General features: G+C 47.4%; 1 long non-coding RNA gene across 1 annotated transcript in view; it reads right to left on the reverse strand.

Annotated features, from left to right (window-relative positions):
• Positions 1-25656, reverse strand: part of LOC139360512 (uncharacterized) — a 123783-nt gene extending 98127 nt beyond the window's left edge. Inside the window, exon 1 of the long non-coding RNA XR_011617917.1 lies at positions 25620-25656. This is a non-coding gene — a long non-coding RNA (uncharacterized lncRNA). The remainder of the gene's footprint in view (positions 1-25619) is intronic.
• Between the last annotated feature and the right edge of the window lie 885 nt (positions 25657-26541).

Raw genomic sequence — 26541 nt, forward strand, 5'->3', positions numbered from 1 at the left:
GTGTTTTCCTCTCTGAAAGGAGCCCCTTCCAGGACTTGGGATTGAGTGACAGCCTTCAAAATCACGGTTATCCTGGTGGTAACAGGGAACTCCTCAGCCCGCCAGGAGCTGGGGCCCTCGACAGCCCCCATGGCTCCAGACGCCAGTGTTCTAAGAATCACACATGTGCAGATAGCAAAGCTTGCTGCACACACGCCAGGTGCTAACAAGCCCCAAACGTCTCACTCATACTTGCTAACCACATCGCTTCTCTCAGCCTCCACGGCGTTTCACACTCTGCCTTTATATAGAGATGAACCATGCGTCCTGAGCGCTACAAAGATTCAACTCCTTCCGGGAAGAGGGGTGCATCTTTCCATCACGGGGTCCTCACTCCAGCTGGCACAGGATTTGCAGAGTGGGCGAGTCTAATGTTGATGACACTTTCTCAATATTCCCTTCACACCCCTCCAAAAACAAGAGTGCTGCCAGCTTCTTACCGACGTTGTAATGAGCAAAATATTTTTCTCTTATTTGTCACTTTTTAACGTTATACTAGTGAAGAATGTGACTCTGCATGTACACTGTAAGCACCCACACCGTGAACATTCTGCCCTCCCGTGACTGTATTCACAGGTCACAAGGACAAAACTTCTCCATAGTAGCCAATATATATATATATATATTTATATTTTTTTTAACATGACTTCCACTCATCTGAAAGTCACAGATGTAGCTTTTCCTTCATAAAAAGATCCAAATGATACACAAACCAGGTTTAATAAACACATTGGTCCAGGTGGGAAAATGACCCCTCAGTCTCCCTCCCCTCAAAGACCAGGGCAGCCAGGAAACTGCGCTCTCCAGTAAATGACAGCCGGCAGGATTCCCTAAATAAGCAGCCGGAAGATTCCCATCTCGCAGAGCACACCTTTCAAGACTCAAGATGCCCCCGCTCCCTGAATATCCGACGAAGAACAGGGCTACCCAACGGAGGACTGAGGCAGTAAACAAACATGTATTTGGCCGGGGGCGGCGGCTTATGCTTGTAATCCCAGAACTTTGGGAGAAGGCGGCAGGCAGATCACAAGGTCAGGCGATCGAGACCATCCTGGCTAACACGATGAAACCCCCGTCTTTACCAAAAATACAAAAACTTAGCCAGGCGTGCTGGCGGGCACCTGTCGTCCCACGTACTCGGGAGGCTGAGGCAGGAGAATGGCGTGAAGCCAGGAGGCGGAGTTTGCAGAGAGTAAGATCACACCACTGTACTCCAGCCTCGGCGACAGAGCAAGACTCCGTCTGAAAAAAATAAAATAAATAAAATTTTAAAAGTTTTCAGCAAATAGCATCATCGACCCACAAATGAGAGGTACCGTTTTCATTCTAGGAGGGAAACACTACAAAACACGTATACTTTAGCCCTGTAAGTGAATTCTTCGGGCATTCCTGTGTCCGCTATCAAATGCAGCACATCACCTCAAAAGGCAAAGTTCTATAAGTCACATCCAAGGAAGGGAAAAATCATTCTAAGTTTTAGCCATCCAGTAAGAACCTGATCCAGAGAAGCCTACTTGTTCCAGACTCTAAGCGGCAATATATTGCTACAATGTAATGAAAACAAAGGGATGATTAAGAAAATTTCAATGCTAATAAAAGGCAAAAACATAATTAGATTTATTCTACTCTAGACAGAGCAGCCGGGCAGTTCACCCATACGTTATGAACGTTGCTGTTTTTCAGACAGGGTCCCAACTCTGTCAAGGCTTGACAGCAGGGGCGTGATCTCCACTCACTGCAAGGTCCGCCTCCCAGGCTCAAGCGATTCTCTTCAGCCTCTGGAGTAGCCGGGACTACAGGTGTGCAGCCATCATGCCCAGCTAATTTGTGTGTTTTCCGTAGAGATGGGATTTCACCAGGTTGCCCAGGCTGGTTCCCTGGGTCTCGAGTTCCGAGGCTCAAGCAATCCGCCCGCCTCGGCCTCCCAAAGCGCTGGGATTACAGGCGTGAGCCATCACGCCTGGCCCTTTTTTTTTTTTCTTTCCTTTTTAAGCGATTAATGTGCTTCAGAGTCTTGTAGGCATTAAAAAAAAAAAAAAAAAAAAGAACAAGCAAATTCTGTAAGGGAAAGAAACCATTAACATGTTTTACACACCTCAAAACTCAAAACAGAAATACTAAGAATAAAATGTATTTTATTCACAGAGGCATTCTTAAAGTTCTGTAAAAGTGACACCATGGACACCACCACATCACAGACGAGTGTGGCAGGACTGCTCAGATTCAGAACACAGTCTAAACAGTCCTCCTGCCACTTTCCTCAGTGGGAACACTTTATTCTGTCTTTTATTCAAATTAAGTATCTTGCAAGGGAGTTGAAGAAAACTGCAGAGCAGATTTTAAAACTTCAATGCTTTTCTCAATTTTCGTCACATTCTGATGCATTTTTACCTACTACACGGCCAATAAGTTTAAAGCTTTGTGCATCGATAAAGACAATGCTCCTTGTAGCAATAGGCTTTTTCTTTTCTATACAAAGATCTATAACTTAAGCTAGTAAACTGGGCATTTCACAAAGATTTTGCACAATTCCTAGCACAGATTTTAGCAAAATAAAACCATTATCTTTCTGCAATTAAATAACCAAACATAGGAAACTGCACAGTTAAAATAACCATTCCATTATTTTATATAAACACAAATGATAAAGGAGAGTATGCTTTGGAAAACAGTGTTTCCATAAGCTAATGATGAAGCAGAAGACAGTTCCTCAGCCTCATATGACATTTGACAACCGAAGTACTCTGGCCCAAGCCCAGCCCGGTTAAATGGAGGGGAAGTAAACATGTGACCGACCGTGGTGGGGCACTGTGATAGCCACAGTCCAGGAAAGAACAGCTGACATGTTTCTTCTTCATGGGAAAACTGAAACATACTCGAGACACCTTAATTCTTTAAAACACAGTCTGCCCCAGTACTAACCTTAAGCTCCCATTGATAAAGATTGCGATAACCAGAGGTGTTTATCCAGGCCCTCGAAAATCACGGACATGGTACATACACAACATTTTCAAACGCTCAATGCTGCCAGTATGTTAAATGCGCTGTGATACCGGAGGTCTTGTGCGGGACCAGAAGCATCGCAGCCTGGTTACCTTCCTGGTGTTCAATGCTTTGTATGTGCAAAGTCTGCTGTTACAATTTACTGGGCTTAATGTCATTCAGTTTGTCACAGAAGAGAGCTATGACATTTACTTAATTCCACACACAGATTCTCAAGTTCATCTTCCACCAATGACTGCTCTGTCCACAAGACAGCGGAGGGAAGACCCAGGAAAGGCCTGGGAGATGCCAGGTGCTCACAAACTGGTATCAGTCTGCTGGTTCTGGCTTAAAGGAAAACAGACATAGAAGAAACTAAAAGGACTCACTACATCTAATATCACAATGTTCTCAACTTTACCTTAGCCAAAAATAAAAGCGGAATAGCAAAACTACTCCAGGGCATGATTCCAGGGCTAATCTGAAACATGAAATATTTAGAAGACAAAGCTTATTGTGAGTGCAATTAATATACACATAAAACACTGGTTTCGCAAAACCCAGTCTTTGCGATTGCTTTTATAAAAAGTAAAATTCTCATGAGGATCACATACACTAACTGATTTTCAAATGAAGGGACTGGTAAACTTCAGGGCATATGATTTCTGCCACACACGAGGGGAGCAGTGAGAGAGAAGAGCTAGGATCAAGTGTGCTGAAGCTGTCCTAGGACTGAAATTCAGTTTCTGCCAAAACAAAAACACAGGAGGCTGTCAACTTCGATAGCAAGCTCTGCTTGAGAGCGTCAAGATGTTAAAATTGCAAAGGGGCTTCTCCCTGCTATAGGCACGCGTGATCCTTGCAAAAACATAGCTCAGCATCATCAAAAATCAGGAAAGAACACAAGCTTTCCAGACAGGAAATCCAAGAGCAGAAGGGAGCAGAGTCCAAGCTTGCTCGGCAGAACTGTTCCCGGACAACAGCACAGAGGACGTCACAGGGAGGGCAGGGCAAGCAAGAGCAGCTTCCGTGATGCCGCAAGCAGGGCCTGAGCCAGGAGAGCAGTCTCCTCCAACCTGACAAGGAGGCGCGAGGAGCCACAGAGAAGTCAATTCAGGGTCTTTTTCAGAAAGGGGCAACAATGAGAAAATCTGGTCTTACCCAACCACCCCCCACCCACGGTAACAGCTAAACTCGCACGTGCGTCTGTCACCTTCCCCACCCCCTCTTGCAGATGCTCTTCCTGCACCCGGGTGCCTGTCTCCGTGCTGCTCCTGAGGCCACACCTGTTGCCATCCAGTAGTGACCACGAATTCACCTTTGTCCGGGCGAAGCAAACGCAGAGTTCACACACTCCTGTACAGGTTTGTTGGCCGAGAATCTAACTGCACTGTCCGATTCCAGATGTGCTGGTACCAAGGAGAACGTTCGATGTCTGGCATTTATAAACGGTATCAGTGGGTTCTCCTGGGACTCCCAGGCAGCCGCACGAGGGACGGAGCTGTTGCCCTGTTGCCCCGAGCCAAAGCAGCGCTGCGAGGCAAACACTACAGGCCACATCACACTCGAGCACCGACTCTTGACAGTTGCTCGTTCGTGTGTTCAGAGTTCAGGGTACAGGCGACAGACAGGCCTGATCTCAGCCATGGGACAGCAGTGATTGCCCACAAGTCCCGTATCTAAGCCCCGACTTGCCCATCGGCCTTCCTTCAGGAACAATGCCCACCTCACAGTGCTGCCATGAACGCTAAGTCAGCACGTATATACACAACCAGATTCATTGCAATTGTGCTTTCTACCCCAAGTTAATACAACCAGGTGCTATCATCGAGACTGAATAACCAATATTAGAACAGAAGGTCAGGCCAGCGATGGTGGCTCAGACCTGTAATCCCAGCACTTTGGGAAGCTGAGGTGGGTGGATCACTTGAGGTCAGGAGTTGCAGACCAGCTTGGCCAACATGGCAAAACCCCATCTCTACTAAAAATAATTTATCCAGACATGGTGGCACACACCCTGTAACCCCAGCTACTAGGGAGGCTGAGGCATAAGAATCGCTTGAACCTGTGACGTAGAGGTTGCAGTGAATGGAGATTGTACTCCTGGGCTCCACCCTTCCAGCCTGGGTGACAGAGCAAGATTCTAATAAAACAATAAAAGGTCAAGATGAGAACTGATTGCCAAGGTCCACAGTCCATATACTTAAAACATAAAATTCATTAGCTAGTACTTGATCAAGTTGCTGCTTTCTTCATTACAATCTTGTATATCCTTCTAACACGGCTCAAAATGTTTACATTTGAACACACCTCGAGTATAACAAAAAATAAAGTGCCTGTATTTCACAAACGAGCAATTTCCAGTAAGGCTGCATCCTGCTCTAGTTAATCCTTTGACAATGTAAAACTGAGCCATCCTGACATAGCACTGACACGTGGTGCAAGAAGAATGACCTCCAATTAAATCGCTAGATTTAGAGAACACGTAAATATAGTTTATCACTAATTCACTAGCCATTAGCAAGATTTTAAAGGAAGAAAAATTATCAGGACTGTAACTAGGAATAAAGGCAAAAATAAACATGAAGAAATTAGTCACGTTTAAATCAATACCCTTTCTGTGAGGCCGTAACAAAGTATACACAGCAGGGGCACAAACTGTCATGCTAAACTGTCACCAAGCTCTCTATGAAGGTGGTAAGAGCGTCCCAAGTCGCAGAGCCTCGTCTTCCTATTTAAACCCTAAACAGCCAACACCACTCAGCATGCAGTGAGAGCTCTGAAAGCTCAGAGGAATGCATGATGGGATGAAGGGCCCTAGCCCTGCCATCACCCTGCTGCTTATTAAAAATATAAAACAAACCCCTGCCTTCAAGGTGCCCAGATCTAACTAGTACAAGGTTTTGCTTTTAACAAGTTAACTACGAATGATGAAGACTCTCAACAGCTGTGCGAAATGTGAGGCAACCTCATAAGAGGAACTTGGCTGAGACTAAACCCAGAGATGGTTTTTTAACCACAGAAGAGGAAAGAACTGAAGAACCTTACAGAAAGTTGACAGCAATTTCTATTTCTCTATGGTAGAACCTGGAATTTACCTTTGAGACAGACTGCCCTTCTGTTCTGAAAAATCAGATTATTCTTGCAATCCTCCATCAGGACTGAAATTCCCAAAGGCATGGAACACCAAGTACTAATTTTAACCCTCCCCCCCCAAAAAAAAACTACCTATGATCTTAGATGTGAGATTTAGTATTCTCAAATTCCAAATTTGGAAATATTTTGCACAAAGTCCTTATTTTCCCTGTTTACTTGAAAGCTCTCTATTCTTTTGTCCTAAACATCTTCCTTCTCATCCTTCCAAACAATATCTGAAGATGAACTTACATATCGTTTTCAATGTTACCAAGAAGATACTACATTTGTCATGAACTGTTTATATTCACAACTCTAGGAGGGATTTTGCTACATCGTGAGGAATAACACGAGGCAGTTAATACGCCACGAATAAAGAACAGTAGAAAGTGGACACATTTCCTGATGAGTGCCGATTTCTCATTGAGCTGCTGACAAAGTTATAATACAGAAAGCTAGACAGCTGCTGTGTTAGTTCTACCTCACTTAAGTGACCGAGTCATTGTTGTTTCGGTTCCCTCTCTCGTCTGGGGATGAGACACACCTCACAGAGCTGTTTATGATTTCAGGAACACACACATCAATGAAGTGACTGTTCCTAAATCGTTGCAAAGGGTAGAGTAACCTGCCAAATTTCAACTAGGTTGTAACAAACAACTGTTTTCATCCTACACGCTCCGGTGCCAGCGAGATGGTGCGTTCTTGGATCCCTGCGGGAGCCCTATTCCTGGTGCCATAGAGCGCACACACACATTTACATCCACATAATGTACGTATATGGCACACTGTAACACGTGTACCTGCATAGAGCGTACACACATCCGAATACGTGGAGTGTACATAAGTACATAAGTGTACATAAGTGTACATAAGTACGCACTACGTGCGTACAGAGTGCACACACATCCAGATCCATGCAGGCTACATGCATAGAGTGTACACACATCCAAATATATATAGTGTACAAACAAGTTCACTACGTGTGTACAAGCATAGAGCATACACACATCCATATAGCAAATGTACATAGGTATGCTAACATGTATGTACATGCAGAGCATGCACACTCGTCTATATGCATACAGTGTACACAGGTATACTATAACCTGTATGTACATGCATATGGCATACACATGCACATCCGTATGTACACAGGTATGCTATTTGCTATATGTATACACATGCATATAACATACATTCTTATCCAATGTACGTAGGTGCACTACAGCATGCATACACATGTGCAGTGTACACATATGCACATGTATACAATGTACATCAGTACACTAACGTATAAAACGTATACACATATGTAATAGTGTACGTACATATGCAGCATGTATACGTATTATTGTGTACATATCCAGAAGTTTATTCAGTGTGCATAGTGTACATGCATGCTTGTGTGCACATATGTATATATACATCTGCAGAAATAATGTGCACATACCCACATGGTGCACGTACACAGGTATGTATACGGCATTAAATACATGCATGTACGTACACATGCAGAACAGATAGGTGTCCAACTAGTGTGCATATAATCATACCCGTAGATACACACATATACACATGTACATGCATGCCTACAGCATGCACGTGTGTAGGACACAAATGTAGTGTACATACCTATACACTGTAAATACATGCAGTGGAAATACACGTAGTATGCGTTCACCACATACACACATGTACATTTATACAGTACACATACACCGAGACCCAGAACGGGTCATGAGTATTAACACGGCGCAAACGCTTCCAGTTCTACCTAAGTGAATTTTTTTCAAACTATAATAGAACTCATATAAAAAGGGTTTTAAGGAAATCAATACAGCTAGTGACAAAAACAGTGGGAAGGGCACAACCACTTTCCCTCAGAGTTCTGGGCCTGACCGTGGAAGTTCAGAGTTTTCCTAATGCAGTACACATCAGAACTGACTCACAATGAAGCACTCCTTAAAAATTAAAAATGTGTCCTCATGTTTTGGCCTTTGAGACAAAGCCTCTTAGTTAATCGAGTTCTGACTGAATTTGACTCACAGTACTCTGGCAGATTCTTCATTTTCTGGTGAGACAGACGAATGTCCCAGGGTGAGGGCAATGCCAGCCGTTTCAGGGTCAGCTTTTCGAGGAGCGATGTCTGGCAGAACACAATCCAACACCATAGTAGGATCCCCCACCCAGCCACTTAGACGCTTTCTGGTACTTACTCTGTCTGCTTGTTTCCCTTTCTTGAATTCAGCTGGGGGGAGAAAAAAAACCAAAAAAATCAAAACCGAAAACAAACAGCCCACGTGTTAGTGTGTCTGAAAAGTAAATACATCCACATCCAACTTTCTAAATGATACACGGCAGGTGTTGATGGTCACCAACCAGTGGCCACTGTTGACAAAATACAAAGTCACCTGCAAACATGAACGAGTTTCTAGGAATACAAAAGTCAAGGGAATTTACTTCACATATTAAAGCTCTCAAGGGTGCTCATCAAAAATATATTTAGAGGTTTTCCTTTCAAGTTATTTTTGAAGATTTTTAAGTTGCAATACTTAAAAGCCTCTGGGAAAAGAAAGGATACAGGTATCTGGAAGATTTATACTAAATGATTTTCATGTCTTTTTGATAAAGTTAAATAAGGTCAGCCTTGAAGTAATGGATTCCACTACTCTGAGGCTGTGGATGGAATCCACACCACCACCAGACAATTGAATAAACAGCAAGGCTGCACACACAGGACACAGGCAGTGAGCCAGCCTGACTAGTTGTCAGCTTCTGGGTCAGTTCTACCCAGTTCTGGCCAGGCCCCACTGGAGATGAAAACCTGCCCTTTAGAAGCCTTCAAAGCCCACCTTTCAAAATCTAATCCTCTTCAACTGAGGCCCAAGTCCAAAAATCTACTGACATCTTAGCCCGCGTTAGGCCAGCTGTCCCCCAGCCTTTTTGGCACCAGGGATGGGTTTCATGGAAGACAATTTTTCTGGGGGGTGGTTTTGAATTGCAACTGTTCCACCTCAGGTCAGGCAGCGGATCCTCATAAGGAGCACCTCCGAGACCTCTCACAAGCAGTTTACGATAGGGTCCCAGCGCCTAGCAGAACACACAGCTAATGATAGGGTCACAACACCTAGGAGAACATGCGGCTTATGATAGGGCTCCAGCACCTAGGAGAACAGGCGGCTTAGGAGAGGGTCCCAGCACCTAGGAGAACAGGTATTAAAGGAGTTGGCAAAGCCAAAATCCACCGGATCTACCACTCCAAAGCAAACATACACCACTGCCCAATATTGATGTGAGCCAAAAACAGGGAAGTCCTGAGGGCCCACACTGACCACAGCCAGACACCACTTCTGCAAGAAGCAAGCACGCACCTAGAGATCACCAGTGATGACCCAGGAGAGCAGCTTTGAGCAGAGACAAAGGTGAAGGAGAGGCACATGGGCCAGGGTGCTGGGTGTGCCCGTCTTTGTGACCTCACTGAGATTGCTGACCTCTGGCCCTTGGTGGTAGCCCCCAAATCCCTGCCTCCCTTCAGGTAGCCCCCAAATCCCTGCCTCCCTTCAGCACTGACTGAGGCGGCCCTGAAGTCTCCCCAGGGCTGAGACTGCTTCTAATTCCTGTTATCTGCACACCCACATGAAAAACAAAAAACAAAATATCAAGTATGCAGACAGGAAAATAAAAATACGTGAATCCTCCCTTATTCAACAGGCATTTAAAAAGTAACAGGAAAATTGTGATAGTCTTTAAACAACCACCAGCTATCACGTCCTGTTGAAATGTTTTTAGCTAATCAGGAACATCTTTACCAAGCACTTGTGTGTTCAGGAAATCAGTTGACAGGTCCCAAATAACCTCGGAGCCTGCGACCTGACCCCCACTCACGCACATCACCTCTCCAGAGGAACGTGTCCTGGACACCTTTCAAATGGTGAGGAACAGGAACAAGGGTAGCTTTCCCTCAACACCACAAAACAAGCTCGACCCCGAGGAGCCCGGAGAACAGCGACGTTTGTTTAGATGCTTTCCCACTGTCCTTGTCAGAGCAAACGTTCCCATCCCACACCGCCTAGTGTTTAACTCTCCCTGGGATACCAGCAGCCGTCAACCCTCAACAAGCTGGAAACACAGGCCAAGCTGATAGGAGGCTTCTCTCCATTCCTTACTGAATTCGCTCAGGACACGGATGTTCCCAAACACATAGGGCCCCGAGTATTCCACACCTGGGGAACATTCAAACAGCAGACTCTGCAAAGACGTTCCCCTAAAGAGAAACTCAGTTTCTAACTTCCCTTAGGGAAAAATAGGAGACCCAGAACTTTCCAGAAAATCAAGTGTGAGAGGAAGCCACTCACCTCTGGCACTTCCTAAACCTGCCTTCCCGCGGGTGGCTCAGGGATGTCCCCGTGACAGCCCCGTCCACCCAGGACGGCAGCAGGGCTCAGGCAGCAAGCACCTGGGCAGCTGGCGAAGCAACCCCAGGGTGAAAACGCCATCCCAGGCACCACTTCCCGGAGCCCCTCAGCAAGAAAAACAGAGGTGGGACAGAACCGAGGGCTGACTCGAGGCTGGGGAGCCACAGACCCGCACAGCTCAATCATCGGACATGCTCTTCTGTGGACAGAGCCCAGGGAGAGGCCAGCACAGAGACCCTCGTGCCAGCTCCACGGCCAGCGTCCTCCAGGGCTGCAAGTTTGTGATCACAGCTTCAGAATTTGGTTCCAGAATCTTCCGGAATCAAAGACGCACCAAACTGTAAAGCTGCCAGGACAGCAGGACCCAGGAGCAGGCTCAGGGGAGGACCACTTAGAAACCCCACACACAGCATACACGTGTGCATGCTTACTCCACACATGCCACCGCTTCACCCAATAGTATACACGCAAACGCATGTATGTACTCCATACACACCCTCAAATACACTCACCAAATATGATGCGTGTACACACTCCACACACACCCTCAAATACATACGACACACATGAACATGCTCACTCCACCCACACCTGCTAAATACACTCAACCACACATGCACAAACGTGACACACGTGCACACTCATTCCGGACGTCATACCCCTCACCAAGTACACAGGTGCACACACCTCCAAGTTCAGAACCTGTAGACTCCACAAGCATTGGTTTCCCCCACTGTTTCATCACATGAGATCCACACACAGGTGTCATTTACTGACATCTAACACCCGGGGAGGCCCTTAGACAGAACTGCAGTCACAAGTCGGCTTCATTCAGGCATTCATCACCAGCCTCCTGAAGCCACCTCCTGTCCCCACGGGGAGCGGGGGCCGAGACCGGAGACGTCACTGGGCTTACAGATCCCCAGGCTGGCAACCCAGCGAAATGAGGAGGGCTGGGCCACGGCTCTGGAGGGAGACGGGTACTGGCTCAAGTATGCGGAACATGAGTCCTCATTTCCAGACAGTGTCACCTACGACAGCGTCAGGTGAAAGCCAGTGGTTTGGCATTCCTGGGATAGACAGTTCTGGAAATACAAGGGAAGCTTTTTACTCCTCCCCTCTGAACACATGAGGTCCATGGTCCCCTCACATCTAACACTGGGAATCCGAATCGGTGACTCCTTGTCCACCTGAGGACCACCCAAGAGGATCCACACACCTGCTACAACAGCAGCACCGCACCTGGTCTGCAGGGGAGCAAAGCAAATCCCACCTTTATGACTAAAACTGGATTACCCTGACACTGGCAGCCTGCAGTGTGTGTATCGTCAAGCCCCCACGTCTGTGCCACCTGCAAGAGGAACACAAGCCCTTAGTCCCAGGTTCTCAGGACGGCCTGTGAGGTGGATGCTGGCACCTTCCCATCTCCCAGGGGAGAGGAGAGAAGGCCACGGTCAGGGCTTGCATATCAGGAGGGTCGGGATTCAAACCCCATCTGCCTCACAAAGCAGCCCTTACCATTCAAGTGACTTCTATCATCAGCCTTAAAATGTACCACAGTTACCAGCAATTCTGAGTGCTGTTCCTTGGGACATCATAAGCAAACATTTTGTTAGAAAGGTTTTGCCAAATCTGCTTTCAAAATCCTATGGTATGAAATGACTAATGAAAATTTGAGCTATGAAATAAAGCACATAGTTAAATGAATCCCAAAATGACTATCGCGAAGGAAGTTTTAACTTGAAGTGAAAAATATCCTCCAAATGACATCAGCCAGAATTATCTTCAATCATTACTGATCCCATACGCTTCAGGAATTATACAGCATCATCTCAGATATGAACTTAAAACCATTAGCTGAATGCACATTTCAGCACAACCAAAGTTCTGCTATAATAAGCAGCACAGGCGTCTCTGGAGAGGATTTTAATTGGGACTACAAACGATGTGCACGATCGTGGTAAGAGGTTTCATGCTGGCTGTTCTCCAAGGTGCGACACAGAGAAACACCACTAACCTCAAAGACACCTGCTGCTTTGTAATGAGATGAGAGACGATGTGGACGGACTACTGTAGATATTCGAAAAGGAGAAACAATGCAAGGAAAGAATCTTATCAGTTACCCTTTACATTCTTAGAAAAAAACGATTTTTCTTTTGGGATGATTTTAAAAGAAAACGACATTTCTGGATTTTTTTTAACTTTTCTTTCTGAGACAGGGTCTTGGCTCTGTCGCCAAGATTGGAGTACAGTGGAGCAATAGCAGCTCACTGTAGCCTTAAGTGATCTTCCCACCTCAGCCTCCAGAGTACCAGGGACCACAGGCACGCACCACCACACTCAGCTAACTTCTGTTATACAGATGGGGTCTTGCTATGATGTCCAGGCTGGTCTTCAACCCCTTGGCCTCAAGTGATCCTCCTGTCTTGACCTCACAAAGATTTAGCCTAAGCGACCATGTCTTATCGGAAAACAGACATTAGAGCAAATGCATTTCTGTAACGTTTTCTACCTCTTTTCACTGGGGAAAAAGGTAACTTGCCTCCAAGGGTCGGAGACAAAGACGTTACTGCAGACAAGAGCGCTGTGCATCCCGGGAACCGCTACACCACGAGGCACGGCCGTGCACACTGGACGCAGGAGTAACAAACGAGGCTAGCACAGGCCGATGCTGGCCCTCTCCAGAAGCAGGCCTATCCTTCCTCCTCTCCTCAGCCCCCTCTCCCTTCAGGCCTCAGTGGCTGCTGACAGGGGAGAGGCCACAACTAGAGGAGGCTCTCAACTCCACCAGGGACAGGAGTCCCGGACGCTGGGGACTCAACTGCTGTCCTCCGCATCCACCTCCTTCTGGTCCAGCCTTCTCAGGAGCCAGGCGTCGCCACTTTGACCCTCTTTTCCCTTCTGTGGCTCCTACAAAAAACCAGTTCAGAGAGCCCAGGCTGCCTCACACTCCAGGGACACCCGGCACAGGCCCCCTCCATGTCCTTATCCAAGCTCCTGGGGCCAGAAGGGTCTTGCAATATTTCACTTTCCAGTTGACCATCCCCACCCTGAAATCCAAAGTGCTCTAAAGAGCATTTCCTTCGAGTGTCATGAGGAAGCTCAGAATGTTTCAGATTTTGGAGCATTTTGGAGTAGGGACTCTCAGCCTTAATTTGAACCTCTTCAAGGAAGCCACACACTGAAGCCCCCGATGTCCACCCTACACAATCCCAGCACACCCTCTGAAGTCCTCAGCAACAGATTTTCTTTCTTCAAAAATAACCACAAGTCACAAACTCACACGCAATCACAGAAGGGGGTTGTGGACACCCACACAGATGATGAAATTTAACTGTCACATTTTTACCTAGGTAATTTAAAGTCATTCCTCAAAACACACCTGTTTTACTGAGTTGCATTTTAAGGTGAACACACACAAATCATTTCAGGGAAACAAACGTCACTTTGGGCTGCGTGTGGTTTCTTGACTCCCGTGAATAACTCAGCGTTCACCCTCACTTCTGGATAAGGGAGACGATGCAAAGAAAACTGTTAAAACAAAGACATGAAAACAAGTTTAAGAAGGGTTTGAAAGGTTCCTCCTGTCCTCCTGGAGGGGAGACGAGGATGCCTGGAAAGCTCACGGGGGACAGGAGCACAGCCTCCTCGGTGTGTCATGGACGCTGCCTCGCCAAGGGGAGAGGATGACGCCTGGAAGGCTCACAGGGGTGGGAGCACAGCCTCCTCAGTGCTTTCTACACTCAGCAGCTTCAGAAATTCCTGCAGAAGCAGAACACATCATGAGAACTGACACTGGAACACCCCAAAGAAAGGGATGAGGGGTCAAAAAAAGCATTCGATCATTACCAAGGAGCGCGGGCATGAAGCCGCTTCAAAGACCGTGTGAGAAGTCACTCATAGGCGTTTCAGAAAATAAGGGTAGTGCGAGATTGCGCGATCAGCTCAAACAGGCTGCCGTCCCTCAGGCCATGAAGTCACTGAGATGAGCCTGTCACTGAGCAGAAGTCACTCGCATCTCTGCCAGAGAAAGTACTACAAGCTGACACATAACCTCATGAAACCTGGGCTTCAGCCGGTTAACAGTGAGTCTGACATGGTACATCCCTCCAGATAGTTAAAGACCCCAGGGGTTCATCAGACAACCTCGAAGGGCTGTGTCTGTCCAGCTCCTTTTCCAAGTTCTGGATGATTTTTCCTAATGCACTATAAGCAGCATGTTCCAATAGAGATGTAATTAACTGGATGGGTGTCCTCTTAATTTTGAAATTAGAAACACACTTGGCCAGGCACGGTGGCTCATGCCTGTGATCTCAGTACTTTGGGTGGCTGAGACAGCTGGACTGCTTAAGTTCAGGAGTTCAAGTCCAGCCTGGGCAACATTGCAAAACTCCATCTCTACAAAAAATACAAAACTAAGTCAGGCATGGGGACACGTGGAACATGTCCCTGTGGGTCCTGGCTACTCAGGAGACTGAGGCAGGAAGATCACTTGAGCCTGGGAGGTTGAGGCTGTAGTAAGCTGTGCTCACACCACTGCCTGGGCAACAAAAAGGTTTTTTTGCCTGTCTCAAAAAAACCAAAGAGAAAAAGAATTATATACCTGACTAGGCCAAAATAAAAGAGGCCTTCGCTGCCTACATAAAGGGCTTTCAGAATTCACTTCCATCCTTAGGAAAGGCGGCCAACACCAGGCTGTGTCCCTTAAGATGCCCTGTGTCATATGGGAAAAAAAATCAAGAGAAATCAAATAAAGGCCATAAAATACATCAGTTTCAACACTAAAATTTGATAGTACGCTTTAAATTGAAGATGAGTTATGTCACATTTCCAAACCTCTGAAAGCACGGTTACTGGGAGGGAATGGTTTGCAACACACAAACGCAGCTCTGTAGAAGTGCCCAGGCTGGATGAAGGCTCAAACGTCAGTGCAAGGAGAAAGTCTGAACAAACTCTCTCCTGCCCTGCTGCTGTCCTCTTCCAAAACACACTGTTTATCTGTCAGTTTAGAACAAGGCCTAGGGAGGTGGGAGGCAGGCCTGGGAGGGTCACCTAGCATCCAAGCTCCTCACCCACACAACTGCACGAGGCTGAGCTGGGCAGTACACACAAACACAACTAATTCTCCCCAAAAAGAAGACGGAAGGCAGCACACTGCCATGCCAGGCACCCTGCAGATGAGAAGATTGAGGGGAGCCAGAGGTACCTTTAATCTTGCTTGCATGGTGGAGGGAGAGGAATAATGCCACTCACTTGAGTGTTGCACAATTCTTTCTAGCACTGAGTGGCAGAAAACAAAAATTATAGATGCTTCCTCAGATAAATGTTTCTGAAGAACTGAACATAAATTACGTTCAGGAAATAGCATTATGAATGCCTCAAGTGCTTCTGTTTTCAATAATCCCAGAGTAATTCTATAAACCCGGGAATCAGTCTCACCCAACTCCAGGATCACGGCCCAGGTGACGTGGGCACACACATATCCTGAAGCTCCAATACTCAACTAAAGTGGGGCGAGTGAAAATGATCCTGGGTATAATTTACACGGACACAGGAAGGTGGCTGAGCCCCAAACCCCTAAACCAGGAAGACCAGTGTCCTTCAGGGGCCTCACCTCTGTCCTTTCGCAGCCTCTGGGAACCACCACTCTGCTCTCTACTGACACAAACGCCCCTCCCAAGGTACAACACCAGGAAGATCATCATTCAAAACTGAGGAACGTGGCAGAACAAAGCTGTCAGGAGATTTTAATCACCAACACCACTTGTTACATGACCCAAAGATGATTAAAATCCCAGGCCCTTCAAGACTGAATGCTATCTATACTTAAATGCATTTAATCACCATATTGGGGGTTATTCCTTTGTTTTGCTGCAAATATATCCAACTGCTGTAAAAGGAAAAGGCAAATTTGTTAACGAAGCTTCTTGGAGTGTCTCAACAGGCCTCGAGGTAGGATAAAAGGCAGGACTTCCTGGCAGAAACGCTCAGCTCTGAGGTCAGGTGGAGTTCTTGAGCACCAACCAAGGCACAATAAGGTCGAAGACCACACCACACTTTCCTCAATCACATCTTCATTCCACCTTTCCTTCTATTTCTCACGACTTCACTGGGAGAAATTGTGCTGAAAGAAAATGGAAACACACACATACATAGGAGACCCTACAGATGCTGAGAATGGGTGCAGCCATCACAGTCCGAATGTCCTTTCAGGGCCATCTGACCTGGCTGGGATCCAAGTATCCGAGGGCAGGATTGTATGTCAGACCCGTGAAGCCAAGATTACAGCCACTGAACGGCAGTTTTCCATCCCACGGAAACCGGCCTTGGTAGGGGCTTCCTCGGGGACCACCGACCTCAAGCCACCACCCGTCAACTACTTCAACTAACCTACATCATGGCAGAGGCCTCCCTAGGCAGACCAGCCCTGCCCAAGTCCTGCTTCATGGCAAACCCTCCAGACAAACGTCCTTGGCCTCTTCCGGGAGGCTGTGCTCGGAAGGTGCCCTCATTTACTTCTGTGGCTCTGAGACATTTAACTAGAGCCCAACACATTTCTTCCTGTTCACATAGTATTGAGTTAAAAGATTTTTATGAGTAAACTTTCACTGGGAAAAATACCATTTCAGGAGCCCCAGTGACCACAATGAAAATGTTTTTACCTTCCCTTACGTGACATTGGCAACGCCAGGTCCAGGAAACGTTCTGGATCTCAGATAATGGCAAATCCACTCATAGTAAGTCTTGGTCTTGTTTCACAAGCTATCAAATGCTGCCCAGAAGCAGGAAAAACCCCACAACGTGGCAGGGAGGGGCGACCAGCGTGAGTTCTAAGGCCAGACCACCCGGGTCTGCCGACAGCGTGGTGAGGGGCAAACAGTGCAGGGTCTAAGGCCAGACCGCCCGAGTCCCGCTGACAGTGTGGCTTCAGGAGTTTCCTAAACCCTCTGCTCTCCAAGTTTCATGTCAGAAAAATGCAGTGATAACCGTGTCCACCTCGTTTAAATATGTATATATATATACACACACATATATATATACTCCAAACCTACAGCCCTATAAAGGTCATTAATCCTAGTTATCCTCAAGGCATTGAGCGATCAATAATGAGCCATCCCCCTGGCTGCTGACCTGCCACAGCCCCACCCTCCGGAAACCCCGCATCCACACCAGCCACACAGGATGAGGCCAGGGAAGGAGCAGGACTATGTCTTGGGAACTTAAACTCTGGAAGCTGAGTTAAATCAGTGCTGCTCAAATCTTGTCACCAACTATCTTGTTAAATTGGGAGATTCCATCTCTGGGGATCTTGAAGGAACCTGAGGTTCTACATTGAGTGAGATGAGCACTCGTGCTGCAATGAGACGGCAGGGAAAGCAACCGAATCTGGGGTCGCAGCTGCCTGAGGCTTGGGTCCCACCGGGAAAGTGGCACCAGGGCCCATCAGGACAGTGGCGGAGGTCCCAGGAGGCAAGTCCCGGTGCAGAGACTCATGGACCCAAAGATTGCTCCAGGGCCAGGAGGGGCTGCTGCGCTGACAGCCACGAGGCAGGCAGCCTTCGAGCTCCTCCAGCTGCCATCCTGCAGGCAGGGAGGACAGTGCCCAGACCACCCTGGGGCTCCCCCCAGCCTGCCAGGCTGGTACTCTTACTCCAGCCACTGACAAGAGTCCCCATGTTGCAAGCTAGGTTGAAACAGTGCCTCAGGCCTCGGGGCACATGCACCCCCCTGCAGGGCCGGGATGGCTATTCCCACACATCCCCAACTCACAGCAAAACTTAAAAATGAAAGTCGGAAGATACAGCCAGGAAACCAATGCTCAAGAAGCAACTCCAGGGTGACTCTTCCTAGAGCTATTGCTATTGAACATCTTTAAAAACATTTCCAGGGTGACTTCCTAGAGCAATTGCTGTTGAAAATCTTTAAAATTCTTCATTTCAAAATTAGCTTTTATTACACTGTCTTCCCTATTCTACCAAGATTCTAGAAAACAAAACCATTACAATTTCCAATTCTATCTTATAGCAAGTTAGAAATACACGTTTCCTCAAAGGATTCTACATGTTTCCTTGGCAATATCCTTTCCACGCCCCGTACTACTGCCCACAACAGAGAAGGCTTTTCCAACTCAACCCAACCCAACCCAACCCAACCCAACGGCCCTGAGATAGGCCCCTAACGAATCGTCTACAAACTCTTGAGACAGGCTTGCCCTGACAAATCATCTGCAAACTCCATCTTCCATTAAAAACACTACCGAAAATGAGCATATTACCACTTTTTAAAAATTACTGTAAAGTGGACAGTGCTCAGTTCTGTGAATTTCGGCAAAAATATTCCCATAATCATCATCACACAAACAGAACAGTCCAACAGCCCCAAACCCACTCACGGGGCCTCATAAGCATACCCTCCCATTCTCAGCAACCACCCTCTCCGTGTCCTCCCATGACTCGGGTCTATCTTTTGCGAGCGTTGTGGCAAAACACTCGCAAAATCACAATTTCCTGGGCATCGTGCTTGGAGGTGCACCCAGGGTGTCCTGTGATCAACAGCCAGGCCTCGGGGCTGCTGGGTATTTATTATTCCACATATGGCTGTGGCACATTGTAACCTGTTTTGGACAACTATAGACAGCGCTATTAACATCTGGGCACAGTTTTTCTTAAACATCAGATTCTGTTTCTCTAGGGTAAATACCCAGGATTGGGGTCACTGGGACCCATGTTTGTGTGAGTTCAGTTTTGTAAGAAACCGCCAAGCTGTCTGCACCGTGCTGAACCCCAGCATCGCACAGGAGTCCCGACTGCCGGTCCTCACCAGCACCTGGGGCTGTCGGAAGACCTTAGTCAGGCGCTCCAGCAGGGGTGTGAACAAATTCACTGCGGCCTCGGTGCACATCTCGGTGCAACCAGTCATGCTGAAGGTCATTTCAGATGCTTTCGGGCCATCCTCCCGTCCTTCTCAGCGAAGCATCTGTTCAGGTCTCTTCCGCTTTTAAGTCAGGTGGTTTGTTCTCTGTCATGAGCCGTGGGAGTCCTGTGCATTCTGGATACGAGTCCTTTGCCGGCTGCATGGTTCGTAGACATCTTCTCCCCATCTATCGAAAATGTGTCTCTTCAATTCCCTAGGGGTGTCTCTTATATTAGAAGTTTAATTTTGATGAGTCTTACCTACTTTTTTCTTCCTTGATTATGGATCATGGTATGGCTAAGAGCTCTCACCCTAGGTCTCCACAATTTCCCTTTCTTCTGCAGGTTTTGTAGTTTGGTATTTTACATTCAGGGCTATGATCCACCTTAATTTTCATACAGAAATTTCTCCCTGTTTTCACTCTTTTGCATACGGCTGTCCCATAATTCCAGCACCATTTGTTGAAAAGACTCAAATTCCACTGAACTGCTTTTGCATCTTTGGATCTGTTCTGGACTCCACTCTGTCAGCTGACCCATGTGTGTGCATCCTGAGCATAATTTATGACTTTAGTGGCTGTCTCTGTGAAAAAAAGTAACTCTGTCTGGAAGCAAAAACTATATTAGAAGTGCTCTAAATAAGATTCTTCCTGTTGTCAGGAGAGCAAAGCCACTGCCCTAAGCAGAGGTGAGGCCTCAACAGCTCCCAGGCACAACCTTAACACACAATGGGGAAGGGAATTCATTTCAAGGGCCACAACATGAGACCAGCATAGCCATGAAAACTGCAATAATTTCACAACAGAATGAAATTCATAAAGAACTGCTGAGAAGCGTGTGATAAGTTACATAAATCACTGTTCCTTAAATTCTGATGGTTGACTAGAACAGATATAGCTTCACGGTACAGTTCAAACAGGAGAAAGGTAGGTAGGGGTGGTTTCCACACCACACAGGGCCTGCAGGAAAGGGACACTCTTCCTCTAAACGGGAGATCCCGGGAGTGATGTGATAAGCCATGGTGAGAGTCACAGAACTGTGCAAGCCGGAGTCGCGGCCTTTGCCCCACCACGGAACCTGTGTCCATGAACGACGAGGCTCAAATGTCAGGCCGGGGCAACCGAGGCAGTTATCAGGGGACAAGAAAACGAGCGCACGGTGGAGGCAAAGGTCTGAAATCGCGCGGCAACTTCGAGTCAAGTGGGACAAACTGACTCAAAATACAGGTTCCAAAAACCACCACAGAGAGCTGCTCCTCGGCTCTGGAAAGGCTAAGTGACTAATGCCCACACTGAGCATCTGCTCCCAGAGACGACCCTGGTGACCTAAGGCCCAGCTGCTCCGAACCCGCGCCGAACCTCAGTGAGGAACTTTGTTGGTATCTTACAGCACATTGACATGTTCCCTTAAAATCTGGTATTTCATCAACAATGCAGGCGCCAGCTTTGACTCATACACATTTCGATTAAACAAGATAATTTACACCCTGACCGTGCCAGGTAAGAGGTTTACTACAATCTTTAAACAGAGCCAGAGGCTACAGTCTGCTCCTACACAACACCATGTCTCTACAAGTTCGATGGGTTTTTACTTTCCATGTCTTCACTTGCCTAGTGCTAGAAAGCAGATTAAAAACAGAAGGAACCCAGAAACACTATTGAATGAGACTCAAATATCTTGCAGTCATCATCGTGATGAGATGCTTATTAAACAGAAATGTTCTCCCCTGTAGAAAGCAGCACACATCAACACGCACTGATAACTGTCGCCAGCATTCCAGATCATCTTCCCTTCCATGGCCACAGTGCAGGGCAATGGACCACGCACACCTGCAGACCCACGGAAAGCGGGGTGACACGGCCGATTCTTGTAGCGAGCAGGCCAGGGTGCACTCAAAGAGCATCTCTTTCCAGAGGTCTGCCATGGAAAGTTACACATTTATTCCACGAGTTAATGGCACTGCACCGAACATTTCTGTAAGATTCTCTAAGCAAGTATTTCCTTCTGCCTACAATGGCCCGACACAAACTGAAAAAGCTCTTGGAGCTGCCAAAGACTTCAATATCCCCTTAACTATTGTCATGCACATCCATGTGAAGAGACCACCAAACAGGGTTTGTGAGCGCAACATGGCTGTTTATTTCACCTGGGTGCAGGCGGGCTGAGTCCAAAGAGTCAGCGAAGGGAGCTAAGTGTGGGGCCGTTTTATAGGATTTGGTTAGGTAAAGGAATATTACAGTCAAATGGGGGTTGTTCTCTGGCGGGCAGGAGTGGGGGTCACAAGGTGCTCAGTGGGGGAGCTTTTTGAGCCAGGATGAGCCTGGAAAAGGAATTTCACACACACACAAAAAATCATCGCTTAAGGCAAGGACTGGCCATTTTCACTTATTTCTGGTAGAATGTTATCAGTTAAGTCCAGGCAGGGCATTTGCACTTTTGTGATTCTTCAGTTACTTCAGGCCATCTGGGCGTATATACGTGCAAGTCACAGGGGACGCGATGGCTTGGCTTGGGCTCAGACGCCTGACAACTACAGTCTTTACTTTTAAGGTGTGGGGTAAGATCATATAATCCCCTACTAAGCTCCTGAAGCTGTGTGTGGCATCTAGCAAAAGCACGTTCCATTCCTGGATTACATTTGACTCAAGAGTCCACAGTGAGAACGATTTCTGGTGAATGAAACACCAGGCAGGAGGGTGATTCCGCTGGGCAGCTCTTCACACACAGCCCAGGAGCTGAGGGGAGAGGAAGAGGCCCACGCGCGTCCACCGTGCTCACGCTCCCTTGGAATGCGCCCCACTCCTAGAGACCCGGACCCAAGGGAAATCTGACCTGAAAATGGGCAAACCCTCACTTTGCAGAGGGACAGGGACTCGGGGCCACAACTTGACCTCAGAGCAACACAAGTGCAGACATAGCACCCCAGGACGCCCTCTCCACCCAAATTCAAGGAGGAAAACCAACGCCCCGCACCCTTGCGGAAACCCCCGGCTGCTGGAGCAGACGCCTGCCGGCGTGTGCAGCCTCTCCCGTCCCACGTTCCTGGCTCAACACCTGTGCCTCAGCCCTGGCACTGCTCGCCACACCCACAGGTGTGCCAGGAGGGGCAGGTCCTAAGGTCTCCACTGCACCAAAGCCTGCAAGGCAAAGGGGCAGCTCCCTCCAGCAGGAGTCCAGAAGCACACACTGCACCAGCGTCAAGGCGTGAGAATTCTCCCCTCGGTCTCCGAGTCTCCAGTCTGTTGCCCGCCACGGTCTTCTGCCAACGGCGAGGCCCAAGCTGGGCGGCACATTTGGTTCTCACCATTTCCCTTGTCAAATCAATACTGCAAACATATCCAATTCATCCTGTCACTAAAAATGAAATAATCCGCCATCTCCATCACAGATGATGCAATCAGGTTTTCATTACCGGGTTTTTGTTTTGTTTAGTTTTTTGGTTTTTTTCTATTTTGAGATGGAGTTTCTCCTCTGTCGCCCAGGGTGGAGTGCAGTGGTGCGATCTTGGCTCCCTGCAACCTCTGCCTCCCGGGTACAAGTGATTCTCCTGCCTCAGCCTCCCAAGTAGCTGGGATTACAGGTGCCTGCCACCATGCCCGGCTAATTTTCATCTTTTCAGTACAGACGGGGTTTCACCATGTTGACCAGGCTGCTCTCGAACTCCTAACCTCAGGGGATCCACCTGCCTCCTTCTCTCAAAGTGCTGGAATTACAGGCATAAGCCACCACTCCCGACCATTACTGGTGTAATTTCTAAGCCACTCTCTCACACCCACTCCCTTTTTTTTTTTTTTTAAGAACCAGCTTTATGCCTATATTTTTTCCAAGAGAACCAGTTACCCCATTTCAAGTACAAATAAGACACGGTGTTTAAAAACCAAAAATGCCCATTTGCACAGAAGTCTCCAAATACCCAGTCGATTTAAGCCTTGAGAATAAGATCAAGCTGTTGGCTGAATACAACTTCCCTTTCCATCTGTCTGCCTGTGAGTTAGACACAAGGATGAAGCCACGAGCTAGGGACATAAAGGCAGGAACCAAGGTAGCGGAGACTCCAAATAAAAGCTGGAAGACCAACACAAATGCACCACACCCTGCACACCCTCCTCTCCTTCCTTTTCAGAATTTCCAGAGGATGAAACAGGGACCTTCTCAGACGTCCCACGATGCAGGCGGCCAGAGGGGAAGGCGGCGGCAGCCTGAATGAGGCGACCGGGAAATCACATTCCACAAACAGAAATTCTCCATGTGCTTTACATCCTCTGTCTCTGAAGAACTATGCCAGGCTAACAGTCGCTAGAAAACCGCATTCAAGTGTCATTTCCCATTTCAAGCAAAGAAAACAGTGGTGGGGCATGAGGGAAAAACATAGCCATGTGTTCTGGGCTATTAAATAAGGTTTTTTCTGTTATAAACGTATAATTTTACATTCTCAGATTTCTGTATAATTGATATGCTTCCTAATTAGCAGATATAGTAATAAAAAGTGAATTCCAAGTGTAAGATCGGAGGAACCGTTCACATGGCTTCAGGTTCTGCTACTGTGTTTCAACTTAAGAAAATGGTTCTGTGTGTTGGTAACAAGGCCTGAGAGTCTGTGTGAGAGTCAGTGTGGCTGCAATCAGGGTTCGTGTTGGTTCCCTAGCAGAGGATGTTACACTGTTACATTATCTTCTACAAAAAATCCTGAAAAAAATGAAGGCTGAATAGACATACACACCCTCCCAAAATAATCCAAATGTCCACCGATATGAAAAACAGATGAATTACGGCTTCCATCGTGGAATATTCTTCAGCAATGAAAACAAACTATAGCCACAGGTGCCAACTAGGATAAAGAAAACCTTTTAAACACGCTTAAAGTGAACTGACTAGGCGGAATTCCTTGATTACAGGCATCTGCTCCAAAAGGGTACTGTTATTAATCCTGTGATGTACAATGATATTTAGCAACCCTGTTTCGGGGCACACCTAGAAAAAAGCAAAATAATGACTACACAATTTTAAATTCTTTGTAAATTATAACTATTACTATGAAAATTCTAAAAATGTGAAAATCTTCCCAACTGTTATTAGACACGCTTCAAAATAAATACCCTGGCATTGCTTGCCACACCCACAGTTGTGCCAAAATAAATGAAAATATAGCCCAAGGTAGTAGAACTGAAACCTGAAGATGTACGAGCCGTCCCTGCCTCGCTATCTATACATCGGGTAGAAATTTAAGAGCAGGTAGTGACACTGCAATGCAAGGCTCAAACCAACTGGGTATTTGGAAACTTCTATGCAAAGTGGCATTTTCGGTTTTTAAACACGGTGTTATTTGTACTTCAAACAGGTAACTGTTTGGTTCCCTTGGAAAAAATATAGCCATAAACTTGGTTTTTTAAAAAAAAAAATACGGGTGTGGGTATGAGAGAGAGTAGCTTAGAAATTTTAAAAGTATCAGCAGGGAGCAGTGGCTCATGCCTGTCATCCCAGCACTTTGAGAGGCAGGCCCAAGGGGCCTTTGAGGACACCGGTCTCCTCTGCTGCCTGCCTGCTGGACTGACCCCAGGACATTCACTGGGTTTCCACCCCGTCTCATTCAACATCCCAAGGGTGGTCTTCATCCTCGTCTGGGGCTCAGCTCTGCCCCAATTTCCTAAATCTCTGCCTTCAGAGCCTGAAAACACCCACGCCCAGGGTCACCCTAAGTCCACGTTTACCCCAGAGAGTCCCCATTTTATGTTTTCCAGGCATCGCCTTAGTGATAATTTATCCTGTAAATTCCAACTGCCTTCACACCTCACCCCTGCTGTCTCCCAGCAGAACCCACTCAGATGCACATGCCCCAGACCCACACCCAGGTCTGTACATGCTGCCCTGCTCTACCCATGTGGGGACCACCTCTCTTTCCTGAGGAATCAGCTGGCGATCATCTCCTTGTGGAGGGCTGCCCTGACTTCCAACTCTCTCCAGCAAAGGCAGAAGCCGTCCTCGGTACTTCCTCAAAACTCAGGCCAAGTATGAAGATGGCGCAGATGCTAGCTGTGCCTGGGATGCCATGGGCACGGTCCCCAGATGCTCTGCACATGGCCCGGGGCACCGCCTGAACATAGCAAGTGCTGAAGAAATAAAACTGACGTGCGCTGACCTCTGATAGGGCCTCCTTCACCATCCACATCTGTCTCCCCACTGGACAGTAAAATCCACAAGACACAGAGGGCTTGTCTCACTCATCTTCAAACTCCCAGGGTCACCCTGGTAGGTAAAGGGGACCCAAATGTCTTCTGAAGGAAGCGACTGGTTAGCTGCCAAGTTAAAGGGCCTCTGAAATTCAGAGCTCTGCATAGGAGTCCAGCACACTTTATTATGAATGACTCCAACCACGGCAGAAGTGGCCGTGGAACCAGTGCTAACCAATTCAGGGTTTGTTCACTGTTTCTCAGTTCATTATCACAACTCATTCTCACAGAGCAGCTGCGCACAGATCCTCAGACGTCTACACAGAGTGGGACGATGGCGCCAAGTCACGTGAACCTCCTGTTGCAGACTGGGAGACACCGGTCAGACACGGACCCAGGCAGAGCACAGACCTCGCGTTAAATTGGCTCCGTGTAAACAGCACTCCCTGCCAGGCCCTTTCCTATCTGCACAGCTTCTACAAATTCAACTCTCGCACCTGACACCTAAGAATACTGCACACCCCCATGTGAATCCCCTACTCACCTCCCAAAATGACCCGGCATGGCCGAGTACAAAACCTTTCAACATAAGGGAACTGGAGGGCATGTGGGGTTTTCTCGACTCCCTGCTGCCTCCTGATGGGAGGGCCCAATGCTTCACACCCCTAGTGAAGGGTAGGTCTCTTCGGCCCCCAGGCTTTGACCTGGAGCTTAAATCAGCATTAACTAATTTCACTTTCCAGGACCAACTTCAAAGGCCTGCAAAGCCAGAGAAGGGAGAGGAGATGGAACACGCCCTCACTTCAGATCTGCCGCAAGCACACACTTCTCAGATGCGTCCCAAGGTGCACAGCGTGTCCGATGCCTGTTTCACATCCACCGACCTGCAGG

The sequence above is a fragment of the Macaca nemestrina genome, chromosome 20, assembly GCF_043159975.1.
Source record: "Macaca nemestrina isolate mMacNem1 chromosome 20, mMacNem.hap1, whole genome shotgun sequence".
Lineage (NCBI taxonomy): Eukaryota > Metazoa > Chordata > Mammalia > Primates > Cercopithecidae > Macaca > Macaca nemestrina.